This window comes from Mus musculus, chromosome 6 (assembly GCF_000001635.26).
Source record: "Mus musculus strain C57BL/6J chromosome 6, GRCm38.p6 C57BL/6J".
NCBI lineage: Eukaryota > Metazoa > Chordata > Mammalia > Rodentia > Muridae > Mus > Mus musculus.
The window spans coordinates 128,094,509-128,114,277 of NC_000072.6; the positions used below are offsets into that span (position 1 = coordinate 128,094,509).

At 48.3% G+C, this 19,769-nt stretch overlaps 1 protein-coding gene and 1 long non-coding RNA gene across 8 annotated transcripts in view; one reads left to right on the forward strand and one right to left on the reverse strand.

Annotated features, from left to right (window-relative positions):
- Tspan9 (tetraspanin 9) overlaps positions 1–19,769 on the reverse strand; it is a 182,183-nt gene that overhangs the window by 133,113 nt on the left and 29,301 nt on the right. The window contains exon 1 of one of the 7 annotated variants that reach the window (XM_030255085.1): positions 833–998. The exons of 5 other annotated variants lie outside the window; for them this stretch is intronic. The gene's annotated coding sequence lies outside the window, so the exon portion shown is untranslated. Of the gene's footprint in view, positions 1–832; positions 999–19,769 lie in introns of those variants that run through there. One more of the 7 variants, NM_001379135.1, reaches the window with a different exon arrangement.
- On the forward strand, positions 7,058–18,285 carry Gm52879. The gene is made up of 3 exons (XR_003956368.1): positions 7,058–11,857; positions 16,678–16,776; positions 17,973–18,285. It is a non-coding gene; the product is annotated as a predicted gene, 52879 (long non-coding RNA).

Consider the following 19,769-nt stretch of genomic DNA (forward strand, 5'->3'; position numbering starts at 1 on the left):
GAGAACAAGCCAGATGTCCATCGGCAGATGAATCTATCAACGTAATGCTGCACATGCATATGAGGGAATATTACTCAGCCATAGAAGGACAAAGCACACCTACACTCTTCTATCTGGACAGACCTGGACGTCATCTACATGAAGTAAGCCAGACACAAGGGACCACAGGCAGTATTGTGCTACAGAACTACCAGTAGAAAGCAGGTAGGTGGTTGCCAGTAGTTCAGGGGAAGGAGTACTGCAGTTTAAGGGACGGGGGACTGAAATTTAGGGAGGGAGGACTACAGCTTAGGGGAGGGGAGGACTGAAGATTAGTAGGGAGGACGGGCAGACAATAGCTAAGACGGGCAGCACTACAGGCTGGTGCAAAAGTTGAACAAGGCAGTAGGATCATTTCACAACCCAATGAGTGAGCCAAGGACTGCACTGCATCCTTTAAAAGGGTCATAGTGAGAGCAGTGGCACGGGCATGTAATCCCAATATTTGGGAGGCAGGTCATCCTTGGCTACACAGCAAGTCAGATGTCAGCCTGGGCTATGTGAGACCCTATCTCAAAAACTAAGAACAAATAACAACAACAAAGAGCCCTGAAACAGTCACACGGCACAGTCTATGTTATACACCTTTTACCACGTTAAAAATGAACAGACATCTAAAACCTAGGAGATTCTAGGCAGAGACCCCTGTTATCAAGCAACGGCAAGGCTTGCCAGCCCTGCTTAGAGGATGAGAAGTCAGAGGCAGAGAAGCCAAACTCCCAGCGCAGCATCCAGCCTGGCTGGCATTCACGCACATTTGCCATGCCCGTGCACGTGCTTTGCCAAAGCTTACCGAATCAGAGTGTTTCCTCCTGAAATATGTACAGCAGCCCCAGGAGGGAGGTGCAGCTAGTGTGCGCAGCTTCGGGCAGCCAAGCTAAAGCAACCGCAGTGTCCCCAACATCCAGCACACAGAGCATCTGAGATGCTGGTTTTCACCCTAGGCAGTCAGTCCCCTCTCCCACTTTGTCATCACCACTGGGAAGTGGGGACAGCACAGGCTTAGCCAAGTTCTGCACTGCGATCTGCAAGTGACCCTCCCTATTACTTGCTATTGGAGTGCCTCCATTTCTTTCTCTGAAGAAATCCAAGTCACACCATGATGGTCGGGGGGGGGGGGGGGTAATAAAATGAGTGTGCCTGAAAGCTCCTGGCACAAAACATGGCTCCATGAACCTTCTGTCTCTTTCTTCCCCCAAGGTAGAGGACAATTACAAAGACTGAATGGAGAACTTCAGCGGGTTTATGGAATGTGGGCAGTGCAAGCAGGGAATCAAGGTCAGGAGAGGATGCCCCACACCAAGGACCAATAACCCAGAGACCTGGAAGGTCTGACCCTTGAAATCTGGCATGGCTACTGTATGAGACCCTGTGCCAGGAGTGGTTTTAGTGGGAGATAGAGGCCGAAGTTCAAGGGCACTGGGATGCTAACAGCATTGGGGTTACCAGGAGAGAGAAGGTGTAAGAAGGGAGGCTGGAAACAGCAGAAATAAAACTCGCCAATAAAAATAGAAGGAGCTTGCATTTTTAGCGCATCCTCAGTGTGCCAGACGCTATGCTAAGCACTTTACAGATTCCCTTGGTGCCTCCTCACATCTCCACAGGGCAAGTTATTATTAACCCCATCCTACCAACGAGGGTGTGGACGCAGAGGGTAAGAAGCCTGCTTAAGGTCACACACTGAAGCGTCTGCTTTGCGACCAGGCTGAAAGGTCTTGTCATGCATATTCTGACTCTACTCTCCCTGGTTCCTTCCCTCAGCTTCAGTCACAGTGGGAGAATCTCCCAGAACAAGTCACTGGGCTTGAGCAATACAGACAGCCCCTAGCCTCAACACAGCCAGCTAGAAGCTGACGCCAGCAAGGAGGGATGAGAGGAGATGATAAATATTTGGGAAATTTTAGTCAAATAGAGACTAAAACAGAGAAGCTTCTGTTCTCACCAGCTCTACCAGCTTTAGGGAGAAATCATGGTCTGCCTCACATTTTGCCAAACCCTTGGCTATGCTCACTCTGGGCAGAGGGCTCGGGTTCCCCAGCCGGAGCAGGATTCATCACTGGGTGTGTGGTTCGTGAAGCTCTGAGTGGTCCAGGGAAGCAGAAGCAACAGGGAAGTCACCCTCTTGCCATCCCAAGAGCACTGTTGTGAAGGAACTGCAGGTGGCTGCCAAATGCCTCCCCCAAGTGCCAAGTTCATCCTATTAAGCAGTGGCCTGTGCAAGAAAGGGACAGCAGAAAAGAGATCTGAGAAGGGCCAAATTCAAGGCTGACCCCATCAGTGATGGTCGAGAAGAGGGAGGAAGCACTAAGGGAGCCAAGGAGAACAGGGCCTCTGCGTAGCTCCCACGGTTGCTCTCGTCTGCCTCTTGGGAATGCCAACCCAGGAGCAGGTACCTTCACCCTACTCTTCAGCCACTCCCCAGGAAGCTCTGAGCATGGAAGCCCTCGCATGGAGACACAGACCTGGAGCCTAGAACTAGAGAGACTGAAGCGGGGGTGCCAGGGAGGGGGGGGGTGCAAGATGGCTTCATGAATACAGGTGTTTGCCATGAAAACTGAAAACCTGAGTTCTATCCACAAGATCCACATGGTAATAGAACAGAATCAATTCCACAAAGTTGTTCAGATACCTCCACATGCACCCTAAGACAAGCACATATGTGTGCACACACAATGAATAAATATTCATTTTTTTTAAAGGCTGAAGCAGGTACATTGTGAACTCAAAGCCAGCCCAGACTACATAGTAAGTTCCCTGTGGGCATGGACTAATCGATGAAATTCTTTCTCAAAACCAACCAACCAAACTCCTCAATTTTATCTTGAACTAATGTTTAGGGGGCTCCCAATGCAGCAGATGCTATGCTGGCTCTGCCACACAGATCATCTCATTTCAAGGTCAAGGCAGTTACCCGATCCCCATCAACAATGAGAGCATCCTAGAGTTAAGAAGCATAGACTCTGTCAAGCTAATATGTTGTGGGATCAGGATGCAAGGCCATGTGGTCTGACCTCAGAACCCACAGCCTTAACCAAGACCCTTTACCACTTCCTAAAACAGCCCCTGAGGAGTTTGTGACGAGTTAATAAAGATAATTTCTAGCCCATTAAAGGAAATGGACACATGGCTGCAGCACTCAGGAACACACACCTGTGAGCACCCATGTTCTTACACAGGATTCGAGCCCATCATTTCAATTACACAGCAATTACACACGTGCCCTGGAGGGCCCTGGGCTGATTTGGAATGAGGAGAATGGTTATTTAACTTTAAAATGGGGGATGTGGGGATAACAGACAATAGGTGAAAAATCATCCAAATGACCACTTATGGATGATAGGTAAACAAGATGTGGTAGAGGCACACCATGGAATATGACTCCTTGGGGGGGAAAAAAAAAGGAATGTGTTCTGATACAAGTTACAGTTTGGATAAACTCTGAAGCCATTATGCTGAAGGGGAGGGGGTAATCTACCCAGGAGAGGCAAGACAGTAGGAGAGTCCATTTGTATCCAGTATCTAGAATACTCAGACTTTAGAGAGTGGATGTGGTAAGCGCGACTAAGGGAAGGCCAGATGCAAGTCTTTGTTCAATGGGTACAAAGTTTCAGTCTGGGAAGATGGAAAGAGCCTGGAGCCTAAGGAAGGCGACACAACAGTGGGACCCTGTGTGTGTCAGGCCCACTCAACTCAAAACTTGCAATTTACTTAAACGATACATTTTATGCCATGTGTATTTTACCACAATAACAGTTAAAAACAAAAACATAGGGTGCTGTTGGCCTGATGGACTTTAAATGCTACATCTGCTTCATGCTCCGTGGAGCAAAATGGTCCCCCAGTAGGGATGCAGGAGTCATTTAGGAGGCTGGGACATTCTTGGTGAGACAATATAGGGTCTGTGTCGGGCTCAAGGCCACCTTAAAAGCAATGAGAAGACAGGCTGTGTGAGATCTGAAAGGCTATTCCCCACTGAGTTCAAATATCTAAGAAACTAGGTGAGCTCAGCCTGCATCCAGAATGAGGGCAGAGAGTCTAAAGTCTGAACTGGGGCAGAGAATGTGGCCAGGGATGCAGATTCCCTGAGACTTCGGTTTCAGCCGCATGCCTGGCTCAGAGCAAGCGGGGAGGACCCCTCCTCTAAAATCAGTATTAACGTGTATTGCCCGTAAGATACGTACTGCTCACTTAGTGAGCATTCGTCAGCACTCGCACACGTCATCCGTGCATCATCCCGATGAGGTTTTACTTCAGCCATGATTTCCATTTTACAGAAAGGCAAGTGAGGCTCCAAGAAGCTGAGAGCAACTCACTGTCACCACAGTGGTGAGGCCGACTCTGGGTCTCTGATGCAAAACCTCCCGTCTGAACTGCTGGAGGTGGTTAACTGACTTTATGAGACTGTCTTACTCGGCTGCTCGGCCTGGTCTCAGACTCCTGGGCTCCCATGATCCTCCTGACTTAGCCTTCCTGCTAGACAGAAACACAGGGATCCTCTGGGCAGTTGCCACTCTCTTTGCACACCGAGTATAGCTTGGGCTTGCCTACCATACTCAAGGCTCTAGTCTTACCCAGCACCCTTAGGAGTGAATAATGCCACAAAAGTCAGCATTACCCAGAAGGCCACGAGCTGGGCCATTAATAAGTCCCTAGGACGTTCTCAGTCCGGTTCCCCAGTCCCCAACACTAGCAAGGTTGATTTGGGGTAAGGACCACAGCTCACTTGAGAGTCACCTTCAAACTGACTTGCAGCCACAAAACTGCAAAACTTCAAGCTCCCCTCACCCCCTCCCCATCTCTCGGGAGAGCCGGGCAGCCAGGTCCTGCCCAACAGGCCCTGCCTGGCAGCAAGCCATCACTTCAAATTGGGCTTTCAGAGGCCATTTAAGGCAGGAGTAGGAAAGTCTTCTCCCTGACGAAAACCATCTGAACTACTGAGAGAAAAATCAATCGTGATCACGTGAGGAGAAAAGAGCTTAAATTAGGGTTTCTTCAGAGTGAGAAATCTAAAATGACTCTCTTGTCACAGCGTGCAGGAAACGCAGCCAATAAAAACAATACGTTATTTTTTAAGAAAAATCATCCCTCAGTCTTACATTTACATCCAATTAAGGGAGAAAAGCAAAGAGAGGACTGTGTAAGAGGAAGACGGGAGCAGAAAGGCAGGGGTGGTCTCCCTGAACTCAGCCCACCACCCTGCCAGAGCGCCCCGCCTCGCCTCACAGGCCAGCTCTGCACAGCAGGGGTGCAGCCCTCTCAGGCCTCAGCGCATCTCCCCTTTCTGTGCTGGCAACATTCACTAGAGAACGTTTCAGAAAACATATGGCATAAAATTAGAGAAAGGAAAAACCACGAAGACTCACTAGCTATCACTAGCACTGTCCTTTGCTTACAAAAAAATAAAAATAAAAAGTAGTATTTGGGACTAGAAAGATGGCTCCGAGGTTAAGAGCACTCGCTGACTGCTCTTCAGAGGTCCCAGGTTTGACTCCCAGCACCCACATGGGGGCTGAGGGCTGTAACTCCAGGTCCAAGGCGATCTGATGCCCTCTTCTGGCCTCTGTAGGCATTGCATGCACATGATGTACAAACATACATGCAGGCAAAACACTTATATGCGTAGAAATAAATAAATCTAAAAAGTCAGTATATATAGCATAAACACCTGTATCTCTTCCAGTATTCACTTGGTGTTTAGAAGCATTTATTGAATCATGGAAAGGGTGTTCCTTTGGTTAGCACAGGTTATCTATCCTCCTGCCTCAGCCTTCACAGCACTGGGAGCTATGTTACTGTGTTATGTTTGAAGAGATGATTTCTCTGAAAGGTTATACAATAGCCCCTCATGTGAAGGCATCCCACAACAGATTTAAATTTCCTCGTTGTTTGTACTTAAGATAACTTAGCCTGTGCTAGTCTGGAACTTGCTTTGTAGCCTAGGCTAGCCTTAAATTCCAAATCCTCCTGTCTTACCTTCCTGAGTGCTAGCACTGCAGGCCTGACAATCTACACCAAGTCTGCATTTGTTTCTTAGCTGATAAATGAAGACATAGATGGTGCATACTGGCCACCTGTCACATGACATTTCAATAGCTCTGTATGCTGCATAATGTTAGCGCCGGCTAAATGTTTGGAGCTTCCCAGACATTTATCTCTTTATGGTGATAGTATTCACAATTCCTCCTTGTAGATCTTTAAAATACATGGCACATTATTATTATCCACATGCATCTCGCTGGGTAACACTCACCAGAACATTTTTTCTTTTAATTATATTCACTTATTCATTGTGTGCGCGTGTGTGTGTGTGTGTGTGTGTGTGTGCGCCCACATTCACACCTAACTTCTTACTTCTATCTGACTGTAGCTTTCTGTATAAAGCATACATTTTCTTTTGTATGCTTAGAATTTTTGTTATTACAGATGATGTCAAGAAAAAAAGAAAAAAAAACAGATGATGTCTCACTGAATACACAAACACACACACACACACACACACACACACACACACATATATATATATATATATATATATATAACTTCTTTGGGATAAATTCCAGCAAACAGAACTGTGAATGGACATTTCTAAGACTCCTGACACCAGCTGCCAAATAAATGCAATACACGTAACAAGCAACACTGCCCTGGTGCACCTCTAGACACGCGTGGGCCAGCTAAGGCCACTCTAACACCGGCATCAGTCCCGTTGCTAAGCAGCTCCCACTTCTGCAGGTGGAACTGCACCTTGGAATTGCTCTGGAAGCTCCCATGCCAGCACTGGTCACACTACCTCGTGCTATGAGGTGCTATGAGTTAATGTCTCGCTGCTAGGTGTACCTTGCTGTGATCTCGGGGATGCGGGCAGAGATTAGCCCTGCTCCCCTCTGCATCCTCCTATTCAACCTTTTCACCTTCCACCATCAGCTCCCAAACGATTTTTAATCAATTCTTTTAAAGATTTTATGTGAATGTTTCTTGCCTGTATGTATGTTATGTGCATCACATGCAAGCCCATGGAGATAAAAAGAGGGTTTCAGATCCCCTGAAACTGGAGGGACAGCTGGTTTTTGAACTAAAATGTAGGTACTGGGAACTGAACCCAGGTCCTATGCAAAAGCAAACAAGGAATTTGGAATTCTTAACAACTTAACCACTGGGCCATCTCTCCTCTCCTGCCTTTTTTTTTTTTTTTTTTTTTTTTTTGGAAAGAGAAAGAGTCACAGTTTTCTGCTGCCCAGTCTGGCTATAAATTTCTGGGCTCAAGCAACCATATCTCAGCCTCTAAGTAGCTGGGATTGCAGGTGGGCCGTCACCTGCTTTTATTTTTTTATTTTGAGGGAAGGGATGAGACAGAGTCTCTCTGCACAGCTCTAGCTGTCCTAGAATTCAAAATGTAAGCTAGGCTGGCCTCAAGCTTACAGAAATCTACCTGCCTCAGCTTCCCACGAGCCTGGACTGCAGATGGGCCACCGCCTACTCTGAAACTCTTCATATCCCTGTCCTTACCAGAAAGTCATATGTCCCAGGAATCTGAGAAAGATCTGAGACCTTGGGCACACCCTCTGGTACTCCAGAGTCCTAGCCTGTGGTGTGACAGTAAGGCCACCTCCCTCTGGGGTTTCTGGAAAGATTAGTGAGCGAATAGTGGGGAGAAGTGTTTGGAGACTGTGATAAGAACCCTAGAAGACACACAAAACAAATGATAGTTCTTTCAAAAAAATTGTAATACATAACAAAACCACCAAAAAATTGTCTAATCCTCTGCCACTGGAGGAGATTAAAGACTCAAACAGCTGTCTCACTTGTCTGACACTTATCCAGCCCCAAATGCCTTCGGGGACTCAAACCGTGATGTGTGTGCCAAACCCTGAACTTCAGCCCCAGGGCAAGGGAGGACAGTAAGCAGGGCCAGTCTGGCAGGCGGGCAGTGGGGCAGTGTGGAGTCCAGAATCCCAGTGAGCTGTGCATAGAAGGGTGAGGACAGGCCACAGCAGACCAGAAAGAAGCCACCCACTAGGCCCCACTAGGCCAGGGCTCTAGAGTACCAGGAGCCAGCAGGGATCCAAGAGGTTCAAGGTGCACTGGCTCCTCCCAGGAGGATCAAGCATGTGACTAGAATGACAAGACTCTCCTGCTGACACCCCCTCCCCCCGCCCTGGGCAAAGCTGCCATTGTTCACAGGGACAGCAGAGGTGAGTCACTGTGACATTGTCCACCACTCTATCAGCAGGAAACAACTGGACTGGCCAATACACCAAATGCAGGAAACCTCAGTCTTCCCCACCCCTCTCCCTGGCCCTTCCCTGTTTAGATACCCAGCATCCTGCCTGCCTGGCCCCTAGAGAGCCCTGGCCAGCCTCAGGCATCCATCCCGAGCAGACAGCTCCGCTTCCTGCCTCCCTGTTTAGGAGACAAAACTCCAGCTGCATTTTGGAGACTCTCTGAAGAGCAGAGAGCTGGTGCGTCCTGGATGACACCAGCTGGCAAACAGGGTGAAGGGACATGAAAACAGGCAACAGGCAGAACGATGACACGGCACTAAGGCAGAAAAGACATTTTCCCTAGACTCAGTCCGAGCAGGTGGGCACCAGCCCAATGCCACAGCCCGTCCAGACAGAACAAGGACCATTCCATCCCTGAAGGGGGAGGAAAGGCTTCTTCCCAACTTCCTTATCTACAGACTTGACACAGACTGGTACAGATAAAGGCCCTTTCCATGCTGGGATTCATAACCAGCTCAAAAAAACAGCAGGTGGTTTGTGGCCTCAAGCCAGACAGCCCCACCTGTGTCCTATCTCTAATGCTTCTTAGCTGTGTCCCCTGGAGCTCACTTTACTTGACGTCCTTTGATGGAGGTCTACAGTAAGTGTCTGTGGGGGATAGAATGTAAATTAGGGAGGCCAGGGTAGGCACGTCCCTGCACTGTCAAGACCAAATGATCCAGCACTTCAGTGGCAGAGGCAGGTGGAACTCCTTGAATTCAAGGCCAGTGTAGTGAGTTCCATGCCAGACAGGGCTATGTATACTGAGGTCTTGTTTCCAAAATAAATGATAGATAGATAGATAGATAGATAGATAGATAGATAGATAGATAGATATACTGAGGTCTTGTTTCCAAAATAAATGATAGATAGATAGATAGATAGATAGATCAAGTCTGTCAGGGTGGCCATAACTTTCAACTTACCCAGCCCCAATCCTCATGTTTACAACTCTCTCCTGTATTGAGGTATGAGCTCTAACCCTGAACAGTATCATCAGAGCCCGAATATATCCATGTCTATATGGGACCCATCGTATTTTAAACCAGCCAGGGCTGGGCATGGGGGCACACACCTGTAACGTAGCACCTGGGAGACAGGAAGCAGTAAGATCAGGAGATCAAGGTCATCATCTCTGACGACAGCGTGGATGGATTCCCGGCCAGCCTGGTTTTCATGAGACTCTCTCTCAAAAGAAAACAAAGTCTCCCTCTCCTCATCATCTGAGGATTACAGTAAAAAAGCAAACAACAACAGCATAAAACCAGCCAAGTGTGGGGGAGGAGGTGATGAGATCAAGGCTGCCCAGGGTTTCATGAAGCTGCTTTAAGAAGGTACTTGGTAAGCGACAATTAACTTAGCAGAGCAGAAAGGGACTTCAGGAAGACCCACCCAAACTTTTCATTCTCCCTAGAGGAAATATCACTTGACAAGACCCTGGGACTGAGCCACAACCTAGAAGGGAGCAGGTGACAAGTGCTGAGCTGTCCCCAGCCCCACGTAAGTTCCTTGAATCCAATCTCTCTTGCACATGGACTTGTAGTATTATCACCCAATGCTGGCCAGCTGTGCCTCATCACGAAGCCCCTTCCCTGGGTGCACATCTTTATCCCAGGTGCAGAAGCACATGGCCTCTCAGCAGGCAGGGGCTGAATCAAGGTATTCTGATCTGTTGAATTATGGCGCCTTTCTTTGCCCCAGTCTCATAGCTTATACTGAGTGTGGCTCATGGTCTGCACTCTATACCCAGTCTAGCCCCCTATTCTATCTCAGCTTGAAGTAGGTGGGAAGAAAAGGCTGGGCGCAGGAAAATACGGGGACAGAAATACAAGGAAGGGCTGGAAAGAATGAGTAATACATGGTACACAGTTCAGGCTGAGCAGGTGACCGGAGAACACAGGATCTGGGCAGGTGGGCTCAGAAGGAAAGATGGGGCTGGAGCAAGCCAGTGTTCCACAGCAGGAGAGGACTAGAGCTGCTGGCCTACTGCTTCCTGCCACTCTAGTGTCCTGATGAGCCAGCAAGGAGCAGGTCCTGCAGGTTTAACCAGCTTGGTTCCAAAGCTCTGAAGTTCTGGGCAAAGGAGAAGCCCCACCCCTGGGACCCTGTTTGAACTTGTTCTTTCCCAAAAAAATAAATAAATAAAGTGCCGCCCTTGAGGGCTCTAGGAATTAGGAATTTGGAATTCTTCCTGCTCTCTAAAGCATGCTGTAAAGGTTTCCAGTTCGCACCAGCTGAAAAGCAAAGCTCTGTGGAAGACAGAGAGCAACTTGGCGGAGCTACCCTCTCTCTCTCCTGAGGCAGGCAATTCAAGTGGAAGAACTTCCAAGGCTGAAAGGCCCTTAGTGACCAGGCACAAAGTCCTGGAGTTACAGCAAGGCCCAGGCCCAGATAGAGCTGCAATGGGCCTGAGGTCACACAGCCAGTCAAGGTAGACTGGCACCAGGGCGGGGACCCGTGCCCACCAGGCCTCCCGGGCAGGGCACTTCAGCAAGGTTCTTTCACACGGGAATATTTCCCAGAACACGACATGCTGTCTCCTGCAGCTCATCTCTTCGGGGGCTCTTAGAAAAATCTGTATTTTGAACAAAAGCTCAAGGTCACCCACGCCTTTTGATGCAGGTTTATTTCTTTCAAACTTAATGGCTGTAGAGAGGAGGAAGATGTAAGAAGGGAACGGAAGCTCCAGCATCGAGGGGGAAGCAGGTACGTCCTCTGCTGGGAGGACCACAGGTTAAATACACTGTCCCGCCCCTCCAGGCATGGGCAGGGTGGGAGGGAAGGAGGGGGGAGCTGGACTTCCACAGGTACACATGTAATCATGTGATTACCAGGCCTCCCCAAATCAAAGGACAACTGAATGCCCACAGGCTTCCCCTGGCTTAGAGCCAGGTTCTTATGTGGGATTGGGGAAGGGGGAGGGGGTCCCTCCAGGCTTCAGTTTGCTTTCTTGACTGTGTGGGGAGTTAAAAAGCCCCATCCAAGCCTTGAGTTTCCCCTTAAAACACATGCTAGGCACCCAACCAGCACATGCAAGGTACAGCAAAAATGGCTACTCATGTCACTTTGTGTCTGTCCTGATACTTAACCCACACCGTGTCACTTTCTAAACACCCTGAGGGCAAAGGACCCAGCAGCTCGTCCACCACGGGGGTGGGGGTGGGGCATCAGAGAATGCACTTGGGGAGTTTTCGCTTGTGGGACTTTATGAACACATTCCCCTTGCTTGTGGGTGAGCTAACCTAAGCGGCTGTGTCTGCCCACAGTACCCCGGGGTCAAACCCTGTGTCTATGCCATTCTGAAAGCTCTGTGTTCCTATAGAAGGTTGCCAGACCCTCACCCTCAGCTTCCCCCTGCTGTCAATCAGTGTTCAGCTTGTCTTCCCAGCCCACAAGTCAAGAGCTCAGTCAATGTCACCTGGGTGAGCTTCACAGGTCACAGGTGAAGAGACTGTCTGGTGGCCTAAGGCTGGTTCTCATGGTGTCTGGGTGGTGATTTGCTGAGCAGAGTGGATCAGAGAACATGCTACGGAGGCCAAAGGCTGCCAAGGCAAAAGGTAGAGTGGCTTTCCCATATTTGGCAGCAAATACAGAAGAGGTATTCTCGTTGGGGGAGGGGAGGGGCAGCAAATAATGTAAGAGTCATAGCCTCCTCCTCTCCAGCTCCAGCTCCTCTCATTGCCACTGCCACCACAGACAGGTGTGCACTGCTTGCCCTGTGCCAGGCAGGGCTGCGGATGCTGTGCCTACTAACTCTCACTATCTGAAGATCGGGTGAACCAGGTCCTTTAGTGTTCCCACTTTCTGTTAAGGAAAAGCCTCATCTAATTTGCCCAAGGTCACAGGAGGACTGGCAGAGAGAGTCAGGGTATGAGCAGGGCCTGTGAGATTCTCACGTAAATAATGAGATATTAGCAGGCTTAGAAGACACTAGGCCTGGACCCCTTCCCTCACAAGCCATCTAGAACTGCAGTTTTGGGTTGGGGGGGGGGGTTCTTTTGGTTTTTTATTACTGGTCAAAAGAATGAGATGTGAGTCAGATCTCTGGCCCTGGGTGGAGATGTGACATCCTGAGCTTCCCAGAATGTCATGAACAGATAACTATCTAAGCCTGGCTCTAGAAGCCCTAACTAAACCTTATAAGATTACTGTCTAGCAGGAGGCTTACACACCTTCTGTTACAGCCCGTCTGGACAGGTCTGTCAATCACCTGAACCAGCACACAGCCCTTCAGGAAAAGCGGCTTGCTCTAGAGCAGCGGTTCTCAACCTTCTGAATGCTGCAACCCCTTAATACAGTTCCTCATGTTGTGGTGACCCCCATCTATGAAATCATTCCAAATTCTACTTTATATCTGTAACTTTGCTACTGTTATAAATTATAATGTAAATATCTGACAGGCAGGGTATCTGATATGCAACCCCTGTGATAGGGTCACTCAACCCACCAAAGGGGTCGTGACCCACAGGTTGAGAACCAGTGTTCCAGAGCGTGACCAAAAGATATGAGGTATGCCTCAACGTAGAGCAGCACAGAGATCCCTTGCCATTGTCTGCATCACCGAGAATGTGCTGGGCTCTGACGTGGCCCCTTTGGCCATTGCTCACCTTTGAATGTGTTCTCCTCTCCCCTCCCCTCCCCTCCCCTCTCCTCTCCTCTGCAATAAACTCTACTCCATGTGACTCATATGAATCCTTCCCAGATCATCAGAACTGGGGGCGAGTGGGGACCACAGTAACAGTGCTGACCTAGCCTGCAGTGCCTTTCCATGGAGCCTGTCACCTCCAGACCACCTGATCCACCAAGCCACAAGCCCGTAGGCAAACTCTGAGCTCACAGTACCTACGAGCACAACTCAGCTCTGCAGAGGGAGGCCCACCCAGCAAATGGTCTGCGTCTCATCTGCCTTCAGCCTCCAGGCAGGGATGAGACAAAAGGGAGGCAGGGAGGCCCGAATCCCACAGGATGTTCTGTTCCCACTCTGTCAGAGTCCCAAAACAGATGGACAGGGGACTCTCTGAATGACTAACACACCGCAGAAGGCTGGAGGGATGAAAATCAGCTGGAACGTAGTTAGAAAGGAGCCTGAGGGAGAGGGAAGTGCCCCAAACCCAGCTCCTTCCCATGGAGAGCTTTGGGCGGCATGCCTGGTGTGGGCCTCTCAGTTCCTCTTGGTTACAAAACCACCAGGTTTTTGTTTCCTTTTTTCAAAGATTTATTTCATATACGTGACTGTCCTGCCTGTATCTATGTCTGTGTAGCGCCTCCACGCCTTAGTGCCCACAGAGACCAAAGGCTGCAGTCCCAAGGCTGGGTTTACGATAGTTGTAAACTACCATGTGAGTGCTGCAGACCTAACCTGGGTCCTCTACAAGAGCATCCTGTGCTTGTAACCACACAGCCATCTCCCCAGCCCCCAAACTATAAGGTTTTTCTTCCAAGGATAGCAGCAGAGAGACTGCTGGATCCACATGGATTGGAGCCACCAAAAGTGGGGAGCCACCCTCAAAGATGAGAACCAGACATTAATGGCCAAGTGTAACTTCTCTTGTCACTTATGATGATATGCCTTTATCAATCAATAGGCTTCTTGTCCCAACCTCCCTCTACCAGCTCAAAGGCTCAGCCCTGTCAGGATGGGGTGGCACGGAGGAACACTCACAACCCTTCCTGCAGGGCACACTGCCCATGTGACGCCCATCAGGAGGTCCAGAGCTTCTGGCCTGAGCTAGAGGAGAGAGGGACTCTGGCAGGCCCCACCTATACTGGATTCTTGCTATCACACAGTGACGTTATCTTCGCTTTTGAGCACTGTCTTCCACAAAACCCTCCTCCTGAAAAGGTGAAGATTCCTCGTCCCAAAAGTTTACAACTCATTCTGCTGTGCCAACAGCAGTAGTAGTGATATAGCCCCACCCCTCCAATCCACCTCGACATGGAGGCCAGAAGGCTACAAAACCCATTACACTCTGGAGTGCGTCCAAAGGGAACAGGCACAGAGATGAAGTTGGCCAAGAGGCAGCTGAAGGCACTGGCCAGCAGGTCATGGGGAGTGGTTGTCAAATATTCCCAGAGTTGTTGCACAGACCACAGAGCCAGCTTGCTCTCCCAGGTCCTGGCAGCAGAGCATGGCCAAAGAAACAATGTTCCAAAAAGAAGCTGAAATCCAGAGCTGCCTGGCAGCTAAAAGGAGTCTCTCAGCTATGGAAATGCCCAGTAGGGGCCAGGCCCTGATTGGACTTCAGTGTGAAGGACACTGCAAGATGAATTTTCTCTTGACAAGATGAGAATTCTCTTGGACACTAGATGTCTTTCTATAACCTCTCTCTCTCTCATTTTTTATTTATTTTATCTATTTATTTATTTTTGATTTGTTTTTCAAGACAGGGTCTAAGTAGCCCTGGTTGTCCTGGAATTTGCTCTGTAGACCTCAAACTCACAGAGATCCACCTGCCTCTGCTTCCTGAGTGCTGGGATTGAGCCACCATATTAAAAGTAACTTTTATTCGCCTTTGTTGTCTCTGAGGCTTACTGCCTAAGTCTGCTTCTAGCCTCCACACAATTCATTTGGATCTAGAATGTTTCCAGCCCCCAAGACTCACTGCTGAACGAGCTTTCTCTTTCTAGTTCTTACTGATCTCTGCCTAGCTGGTTCAAATCAGCTGTCCTGGCTCAAAACTCCTCTCCATACTGATTGATTCAATCTGGCTTCTCTCACCTTCTCCTAAATTGCTTTGCTTGGCCTCATACTAACTTTGGCAATATGTTCTAATTCTCTGGCTTCTCATTCTCTGGCTTGTTCTGTTTTCACCTGTGTTTAGCTTGTTCCTCCCCCCCCCCCTCCCCTTCCCTCTCCCCCTCTCTCTGCAATCTGTCTCTTTACAACTGGTAAAACTGCCTCCTCATTCTCTCTGCCTGCCCCTCAAGTAGCTTCCCTTTATTCTCTCTTCTAATGAGAGTTGGGCAGATCCTATTCAGTCAAATCTTTCTCTGCTTTGTCACTTTGTCTGCCACTCAATTACAGTGGCATCACTTTGAAACATGGTACTACAAACTAACTCCTTATTTGGGATTAAAGCTGTGTTCTAAGGGCGTGTCTGTATTCTAGCCAGAGGGATAAAAGGTGTGTTCTAAGGGCTGAGCCATACCACAACTAGAAACAGGTTCTTTCTTTTTTTTTTTTTTTTTCAGTAAATATCACAATCTCAGTGTTCACAGTGTGACCAAATATTCTGCAACACACCACCACCTGTCTTCCTAGAGCCTCTTGACACACACACATATTCACAGAATCAAAAATTAAATATGTTCTTAAAAAGAAAGTTCAAGGTGGGCTAAAGAGATGCCTCAAAAGTCAAGAGCACGTATTCCTCTTGCCAAGAACAGGATTCAGTTTCCTGTACCCACATGGCAGCTCACAACCATCTGTAACTCCAGTTCCAGTGGATCCAATGCCCTCTTATGAACTTAGAAGGAAATAAAAGCACATTATAGTGCACATATATACATGCATGCAAACACACATACACACACACATACACACAAACCCATCAAGAACATAAAAATAAATCTAAAAAATATATATGTTATTTAAGATTTAAGTTCAAGAGCATTCTCACCTACAAAAGAAGCTCAAAACCAGCCTGGATTATGTAAGAAGACTATCTTAACAAAGGCTAACTTGAAGTGGTAGCCTGTTACTTTGTAGCTACTTGGGAAACTGAGACCAGAGCCTTGCTGCAGACTGGGAGTTAAAGATCAGCCCAGGTAGCCATGCAAGGCCCTATCTCAAAACCTCAACAAAACAAAAGCTCGTGAGTGAACCCTCCAGGCAGCTCAATCTATAGTGAAAAGACAGCTCTGTCTGTCTGAGGGATGAGCAGACAACACACACACAATGTGCCCTTTTCAATGCTGGAACTTCCTTCAGCGGTTTGGAGTTGAGATGGGGTTCAATCCCCCCATAGCTCACAAAGAAAGTAAGTGAAATTCCATCCCATGCCATGGCATGCGAGTTCAAGGCCAGTCACAAAATATCACATACTACATGACTCCATCTAGAAGAGATGTCTAGAGAAAGTAGATGGAGAGAGACACAAGGCGCACCCGTGCTGTCCAGGGCTGGGATTGGGAGAGAAGATGAGAAAGGATGGGAGAGGCTGCTAATGGGATTTCTTTCTGGGCAACAAGCATGTTCTAGAAGTGAGAGTGGTAACGGTCACACAACAGAAATGCTAAAACTAAAAAAAAAAAACAAAAACAAAAACAAAACAAAATCCCTTTATATTATATCCTTAAGATGGGTTAAGTTTTTAGGAAAGTGAGTTACATACGAATAAAGCAAACCAGCTGGCCCTCTTTCTTAATTTCAATACAGGGAATCTGATAAAGGACAGAGATTATGGAGTTCATTACGGGAAAGCAACAACTCACTGCCTCTTGCCAGAATCCAAGATGTCAGTCAGTCATTCAACAAGTATGTATTGAAAACATAAACTCTGCATTGCCCTGCCTTGGGGGTCAGGGGTCTGTGGGCCCAGTCTAACCCACTGCCAATTTTGGTATAGCCTGAAGGCTAGGAATGGTTTCTATATTTTATAAGATTGAAAAAAATCAAAAGCAGAATAGTGTTTCATGACATGTGGAAATTATATGAAATTTACATGTCAGAATCCATAAATAAATATAATGGGAATGGGGCCACGCTCACTCACTAGTGTACTGTCTGTGGGCATTTGTGTGAGACACGGGCAAAGCTGAGGAACTGCAACAGGGACCGTACAGTCTGCAGAGCCTAAGATATTTACAAGCAGGTCCTTACAGCAAACATGCCCGCTGCTGTGCTTGACTGGATTGGGGGGGGGGGGGAGATGAGCGGGCAGCCCAGGCCTCTCCCCTCAGACACTTGAAGACCAGGAAGGTCTGAGAATCATACCAGAGAGTATAAAGCCACCGGTTGAGATGCACATTGCCATGCAGGAAGACATCTACGGCCCAGGAGTACACAGAACACGGGGACCCACCCTGCACCTAGGCCAGCTACAAAGACTTCCCCCAGAGGGCTTGACAGTGAATACGGAGGAGCGGGCAGGAGTCACACGTGCAAAGGTCTTGAGGAGAGGGAGTTCTGGCTCATAAAGGCTACTAGAAGCATCCAAGAACAGGGTGGGGGCAGGGCTCGAATGGCAGCTGCAGTCCTCCCCTGCCTCCCCTCCCTGGGGAATGTGGTAGAGGTCTGAGAGTTGGTGGTGTCAGAACCTTGTGCCAGGAGACCAGACAAGAAAGGCGAGGAATGGAGCAGCTGGCATTAAGTATTGATCACTCAACAAAGGACTAGATAGTTGCTCACTTTCCAGTGTCATCCAGGACACAGTAGAAAAAGATGCCCTTTGGTCTTCAAGGAGAAATGGCAAGTGAATCTCACAGCACCTCATGATCCTTCCCCTAAAACAATGCCTGCGACCTCTCCACGGCTTTGGTTTGGATCTACAATGTCCCCCAAAGGCCTATGTGTTAGGGGGAGGCTTGGACCCCAGACAAAGTACAGGCAAATAAGCTGTGCCAGGGGAGAGCCAGCGGAAGGCGGCAGGACACGGGGGATGTTCTATTGCAGGGCGTGTGCTGGGGCATCCTTTCCTCTCTCTGAATCTCTGCCTCTCTTTGCTTTCTCAGAGCTTTGCATGCCAGAGACCCAAAAGAAACAGAGCTGGCTGATCATGGACCAAAACTTCCAAAACCACGGAGCCACCAAAGAGCATTTCCCCTCATCAATGCATTCACCTCGGGTGTCTTTACACAGCAAAGGAAAAAAAGCTGACAAATCTGCCAGACAGCCAGACCTGCTTCCTCCTTCCCTGAGATTTCCACCGCTCCCACCACACACACACACACACACACACACACACACACACACACACACACACACACACGGCACAGGGCCATGCCACTGCCTGCCCTGTGCCCTTAGCCTCCAGCCCCCTACCCCCCCACCCTCCCCACCCCACCCCCGCCACTGACAGAAGCACATCTGATGTTTTTTGACTGTGGTTGGGGGAGGGGGAAAACTGAGACCCAGTTGCCTTGTTAATGCTTCACTCAAATGCCAGCATGCTTCAAGGATCACTAGGCCTCTGAGGAAAAGAGACAGAAAACATTCTAACACACACAGAGACACACATATAAACTCTCTCTCTCTCTTTCTCTCACACATACACACACACACACACACACACACACACACGAACACTTTCTCTCACATACACACACACATACACACAAGAAATAGCAAAAATAGTCTCTCCCAAAATTTAAACTATCTCTAATGTCCTCAGAGAAATAAGTAATAAATTGTGTATCCATGATGCCAAAGCAAGGTGCTATAAAAGGAAGAGCTTGAAACCATAACATCTCTTGGAACCTAAAAATATGCTAATTCAGGTGGGAGTAGCAGCTGGGAGTGCACCATAGCATAGAGAACTCTTCTACCTGAGAGAAGGTCCTGGGTCTAATCCCCAGCAACCTTCCCACACCTCGCCCAAAGAACAGGAAGATAAGGCTGAAAAAAGATTTCTATGAAGCCCAGTGGGTAAAGCACTTGCCATCAAGTGTGGGGACCTGAGCCCATCCCCCAAACCCACACAAATGAGACACTTAATGCAGGACTGCAGTACCAGAACTCCTACAGCAAGACCAGGGGCAGAGATGAAAGCACCACCTGAAGTGTGACAGCTGGCCCAGCACAAGCAGGGAGCCCGGTACAACCAGGGTAGCAGGGAGGACGGAACTCTGCATACATGTGTACCTGCATGCTTCTGTGTTCACGTTCTCTCACTCTGTGTGTGTGTGTGTGCACACGTGTGCACACGTCTCTCTACCCTTCCCCCCCCACACACACACACCCAGGAAAGGAGAGGACTAAAACCAATTCTTTTAAATGAAAGTATCTGGGGGATTTACTGTCCAAATTTTAAAAGAGAGAGAAAGAGAATGGGGGTAGGGGAATCATCAATAAAATAATGCAAGAAAATTTCCCCCCAATAACTGAATAGCATCAGTTTCACAACTGAAAGAATCCAGAATGCCTAATGCACATAAGGCATTTCACAAAACATAAGATTCCAAAGAGAAAAGGCATGCAAAGAACGGAAAGCTCGATGGTACTGAACGTTCTGACGGAACCCTAGGATTTAAAGGAAGATTAAGCACTGCATTGCCTAAACATACACACACACACACACACACACACACACACACACACACACACGCACGCACTCACGGGAGTCCCAGCATACACCAATACATTATGCATGCAGAATAGCTAGTTCAGATCCATACATCCCACTCTGTTAGCAAGAGCACCTACTACATGACATATTATTACATCACCCTGTCACATTTGTCCCAGTGGTGGAAATGACAGATCACTTACTCTCTGCTCGCCTGACTCCACAGCAAAGACAGGATCTTAAT